This window comes from Equus przewalskii, chromosome 8, assembly GCF_037783145.1.
Source record: "Equus przewalskii isolate Varuska chromosome 8, EquPr2, whole genome shotgun sequence".
NCBI lineage: Eukaryota > Metazoa > Chordata > Mammalia > Perissodactyla > Equidae > Equus > Equus przewalskii.
The window spans coordinates 80,098,791-80,105,164 of NC_091838.1; positions in this window are offsets into that span (position 1 = coordinate 80,098,791).

Here is a 6,374-nt window from a genome sequence, read left to right on the forward strand (position 1 = left end):
TTCATTTTCTAATTGTTCTTTTTGCAGTGAAGCAGACTTCCCAGAATGCTAGTTAACCCCTCAGGTACTTTGTTCATGTGACTGTTGCCACCTCCCTCCTGGATGTACCCTCTGGACAGGGTATGGTTATTCGAACCATGAACTCCTTTTCTATCTGTGAAGCAAGGATGGGACAAAAATGAGAACACAGCCTAACTAGCTCAGAGGAACTTTCACGCAACCATCTTAAAGTTATTTTCTTGAATAGTTCCTTCTCTCAGTTGGGTTTATGAGCTCCTGGGGGACAGGATATAGGTTTAGAGACCTGTGACGCCAACATCTATTGAAAGAATGATGCCTCACTTTTTTCCTGGACATTAGCAATTTCATCTAACAGATAAAGCAAAGTATTAAAGTCAAGGTAACTCATTTTTTCATGTGAGTCTACTGGATGCCAGAACATGCTCAGGGTGCTTGTGCTTGCATTATCTGTCCTCTTTAATCTCACAACGCCATTGTGAGGAATCTGAGACCCAAAGAGGCTAGGAAAACAATTGCAGATTATCCAGCAAGTTAGCGGCACAGCTGAGATCCATTACTGGCCCACATTTGAACACGACGGAAGGGCTCCCCTTGTCCTTCTTTCCGGGAGTCCCAGGTTCCCAAGGGAAGCAGAACAGCCCAGAGGGTAGTGGAAATGTCAGGCGCACCCCTCAGGCAGGAACACCTGCGCAGAGGAAACTTGGCGAGGACTTTGGGCTCCAAGCCACTAGAGGGCGCTGCAGGCCCAGGAAGAGGCGACGGTGCAGCGTCCAATCCAGATTCCTCCACCAAGTCTGGCTCTGTTCTCCGGAACAAAGGGTCTCTCAGGATCCTCTGAAATAGAACTCAGTGGAAACAGCACAATTTAGAAAAGACAACAAAACAAGCCCACGTCTTTTTCTACTCATAGACTGCATATCCTGGTGAAATCCACCCTCCACATGGCTGTGAACCAGAATGACTCAGCTGCTCCCGTAAGGCAGGCAGCCTTACACCAATATCCATCCTTGGCTTATTTGATCATATTTCTGAAGATCAAAGACTAAACATCTGGAAAGGGTCTCCTGCAGGCCGTTGCAGCCCCCAGCCCCTATCCCTGCCCCTCTGATGGGCTTAGCCACCTCAGGCCAGGACCATTGACCAGATTTTGTCCTTGTCATCATCTGCATAATATTGGAAATTGTATTAACAGTAACACTAGAAATATGAGCTAACATGTTTTGAGTGCTTGCTTGATGTCAAGCACTGTGCCAAACACTTTAATCCTCCCAAAAACCATATAGGTAGGAACTATTATTACTCTTATAGAGAAGAAGAACCTGAGATTCGAAACAGTTAAGGCACTAAAACGACTCAACACCAGCATTTGAAGTCAAGTCCGTTTGGTGCCAGAGCCTGTGGTCTTTCTACTGAATCGAGCTGCTTTTGGTCCTGTGACCACCCTCAGTTCGCAATCTGGATGTATGGGAGTCAGGACTGTCATTCTCTTGCTAATTTATTCAAATATTTACTTTATCGAGGTATACTCGGTGTACAAAAATTGCACACACCTGTATGTGCACAATGTATGCGTCTTGAGGTGGGACCTGTGATACCATCACCACAACCAAAGTACTAAACCTATCCATCACCTCCAAAAATTTCCTTGTGTTCTTCTGTGAGTTTCTGTTTTTGTTTTGGCAAAAGAACTTAATATGAGATCTACCCTCTTAACATATTTTAGAGTACACAATATTGTTAACTACAGGTACTCCGTTGTACAACAGATCTCTAGAACTTATTCATCTTTGTACTCATTACAGACAGGAAATTTATACCCACAAAAACAATTGCCACTCCCTGCCCCCACAATTCTATTCTTGGAGTGGGGTCTTATGACCCTTTGTATTTCTGTGGCATCAGTTGTAATGTCTCCTCTTTCATTTCTAATTTTGCTAAGTCTTCTCTCTTTTTTTCTTGGTTTAGCTAAAAGTTTGTCATTTTTCCTTATCATTAAATAAGCCCCAGCTTTTAGTTTCATTTATCTTTCCTATTTTTGTAGTCTCCGTTTCATTTATTTCTGCTCTAATCTTTATTATTTCCTTTCTTCAGCTAACTTTGGGCTTTGTTTTTCTTTTTCTAGTTCCTTAAAGTGTAAAGTTAGGTTGTTTATTTGAGATCTTTCTTCTTTCTGAATTTAGGTGTTTGTGGCTATAAATTTTCCTCTTAGTACTGCTTTTGTTAGGCACCTACTGTATGCCCATTCACTCTGAATACACAGCCACTATAATCTGGCATGGAGTCTGACCTAAGCTATGGCAAATCTCACACGAGGGTTCTAAGCTCTCTATTCAGGAACTAGGAGGACAGAGAATAGCTCCCAAAGACAGGTGATGAGGGGAAGGAAGGTGACCAAAAATAACAGGATGAGAAAAAAACAAGAAACGCAACCTGGAACTTGCTTTGCAAGCACTCAGAAGAGCAGCCTTCCTCTTGCTCCTCACTCTCCCCAAGGCCGTCTGGATCCACACCCTCTTCCTCTCCCCTTCCACTCGCCAGCTCAGGCTGCCAGTGTCTCTTTGGGGGCACTCTCTCATCCTGCCATTCAGGAAAATTTCCACAAGAAGCTTCATATTTATGGATGGATATGCCCAGATCTGTAGACACCACTGAACGCAGGAGAGGAGGCTAGTTTCCAAAATGAGGGGCAGAGGCAGCCCCATGACACAGGCTTTAAGAGTAGTCTCGGAGCAAATGATGAAGGATGTCAAGGAGAGGCAGCATCCTGGATCTGAGAGACAAGAGAGCTGAATCCAAGAACTACTATTCAGCTGTGTGAGCCTTGGTCCTGTTATCACCTCTAAACCTCGGTTTCCTCACTTGTGAAAGGAAAAGAATGGGATTTCATAAGCTTGCCAGCTTCTGATTTTAATAATAATCATCAATTGCATTTTGTACCCCATTCACCAGCTGTGTGATGGCTGATCATCTCTAAATCTAATCTCCAAACTACAATATCCTCATCCTTGAAATGATAGCATTAATGTTCTTGAAATGTTGGCATAAGATTTAGATATAAAGCATTAGCATGCATTTGCTTAGCATAGAGTAGAGACCAGTACATGATAGTCATCTCTGAAGTTAGCCAAGCAAATGTGGATAACAGAGAACTAAAATCAGAAATACAATTCCTTGAGGCATCAGACTCCATGCAATTGAATTTCCTCCTCATATAGCAACTCTGATAGATTATTTAGCTAAGGAGGCCCCCTCCATGCCATGAGTCACCGGCTGCCTCTCCCGGCCTGTGATGCTCTCTTCCATCATTCCAGCCTCCGCTTCTCTGGAGGAGGCGTGAGGGTGGGCCGAGATGGATCAATGGGACCACAGAGTGATTGGGCTGGGGGCGGAGTGATTGTTCATCTGACAAAATGAGGAGTTTGGACAAGATGATGCATAAAGGCCCTCCCAGGTGGGGAGCTCTGATATTTGGCCGAGGCCCAGCGAGAGGAAGTGACTCACCCCAAATCATACAGCTAAGAGCAGGCAGAGCTTGAATTTAAACATTGCTTTAAAAATGCCCACTGCAAGAGAGTGTCAGTGAGGACTAGTGTTCCCCTCCAGCATCTCCTGCCGGTACTTGAAACAATACGTGCTTAACATGCAGGGCCCTTCAGAGGTGGTGCCATGTTTGAGTTTCTGTGTTTTGAATCTGGTGATTAGGTAGTATCTGTGGTCCTTGGGGAGTTGTCCCCATGAACGAAGAGAAAAGAGAAGAATGGATGAGAACAGAGACCTTCCTTTTCATCAGGAGAAAGGATGGCTGTCCACGCCCTGACTGAAGTCACGAACATACACAGGAAAGACCTTGCTAGAGCTGGAGAGGTTGGTCCACGTAAACACAGAAAAAAGAGAGTCCTAGAGGCAAATGGTGTGGCCGGTGCTGCCCAGGGCCCAGGCGCCCTCTCTCTGAGGACCACCCCCGCCCCCCCACCCCCACCCCGCAGCCTCATGCCCTGAGGCTGGGCCGTCCAATCAGCATCCTTTTGCTCCAAGTCACTAAATCACGTCAGCAGAAGACCCTGCATGGACGAAACTGGAATATTATTATTATTCTCTAACAATAATAAAATACCTCTTTTATTTGAGGACTAATGGTGAGCTAGATGCCTTACGTTTTAGTTTTATCTCACAGAAATTGTGGGAGGTTGTTCTCATTAGTCTCCATGTCAAATAAACAGAGCTCAAAGGTAAACTGCCTTTTTTTAATCTAAGATTTGAGAGTTCGAACTTGGCAGAGTCTTGATTTAAACAAGGTCTACCTGACTTTAAAGGTTTTTTCTGAGATGCTCTGCTGTGTCAAACATTTTTAGTGTCCTTATGTCATATTTCAATATGTAATATGTAAACATACATATTATAAAGTGTAAACACATAGCATATACTTCATATAAATACAAACGTAATATATGGTCACTGTGGAGAAGCAGAAAACTCAAAACTCAAATACAAGGCCCACCACCCTGGGATAAATAATGTTAGAAATGTAGGGTGTTTTTCTCCAGTCCCTCTCTCCACACACACACGCACACACACTCAATGATGATAGGTACATTTTCAATCTGCTTTGTAAAATGAATATATTGTCTGCATTTTATATATCATTACTTATTTTACCAAACATAAATGTAAATCATTGAACGCTACTCCATTATTTGATTATACCACAATTTATTTTACCACTTCTCCCACTGTGGGGCATTTTAATTGGTTCCAGAGTCACTTAGAAATTACACTGGAAGAAACATTTGTGCCTGTAAATATTTGTGTGCATATCTCTGATTATCTTCCTGAATTTGTAATTCTACTTCTGTGGATTGATTCAAAGGTTCCCAATATTTTTATGGCTTTTGATAGGTCTGCCTACAGGGAGAGAATGGGATTCAACATGCCAGCGTGAGTCTGCTAGTGTGTCAGGGCCACTTCTCCCTATAATTTAATAAAGTGGCATTTGGTTCACTCACCCACTCCTGTGTGATTGCCTAATGTGAGCGCCACTCTGAGAAAAACCATGCCCCCACCCCACTCTCACCGCCCGTGGGCTGTTGAAATCATCTTTGTGAACCTGCAAGTCCCTGGATGCTGGAGACTCAAGGTGGAGGCTCCCTTGTGAGCTCTGAGCTGGTTCTCCTGGAAAAGAGGCACACTGGCCAGAGAATGGCTTTCAGGCTTGAACCATTGTCCCAAAGGAAAGCCCAAAGTCTGCTTTGTTATTCAACGTCCTGCAACATTGACGACCCAACCACCCTTCCAGTCTTATTTCCCACTCCTTACAGCTATCACCGTGAAGCACATCTTCTCCCACCATTCTGAGCTGTTCAGTTCCTGGCTCAGTCCTCACCATTTCTTCTCTCCTTAGTTTATGATTTTACTCCTCCTACAACCCGCCTGTTGTAGCTCCTTTTCTGGAGCTGCCAAATGACCTATCAGTTCCATTTCTATAGTTCATCAGAAATGCCGCCTCTTGGGTGGAAATCTCCCTTGAGGACTTCTGCTTCCAGCCATGATGGAGGGGCTGGAACTGGAGCGGGGCAAACACCAGGAGCAAATAGAAGAGCTGAATGAAGTGCTGAGAGATCTGTTTGAAGCTGTCAGATAGCTATGGCAGCATTTAGGATCTGAACAGCAAGATTCTTGAGAGAAGGGAAATGGAGGAAAGCCAGCCCATATTCTGTACCTACTTTTCCCTCGGTGCATTTGCTGATTCATACTTCAGAGTAAGCATATGAGAATCCCACATAAAAGAACTGGCAGAGGGCTGCCGCTTGAAGGCAGAGAAGCCAGCAGAATGGGAATCTTATGGGACAGGAGAGATTAAAGGGAAAATGGAGTTTGGGGCTGTCAAGGCAGCCAGGACTTAGGATCCAAGCTCCTGTGAGAAGCTGGGCCCAGAGAAGAAGGCCCACACTTGGCTGGTTTCTCAAAGATCACTGATGTTCTAAAAGTGAGCTGGGCAAAGGTCTGCAAAGTTCAGCAAAAAGCCACTGAAAAATGGGATAATGTTGGACATAATCTCAAGACGCTGAGAAGACAAAACTTGGAATTCACAGCCACAAAAGAGGATGGGTCCTAGTAAAGTCACTGGGTTATCAGCTGAAACCCATGAGTTGGGATGAATCCAGGCTGAAATAGCCTCACAAGCTTACAGAGAAATCTCAGCCCCCGATAGGATTGGCGTGATTTGACCCCACTCTGTCTACCTAGCAGACGGTGACATCCTCATAGTCTCTACAGCATTCCCGCTATGCAACGTCAGACAGTTATTTTAAAACATCACCAGGCATGTCAAGAAACAGCATCCAAAGGGAAAAGGA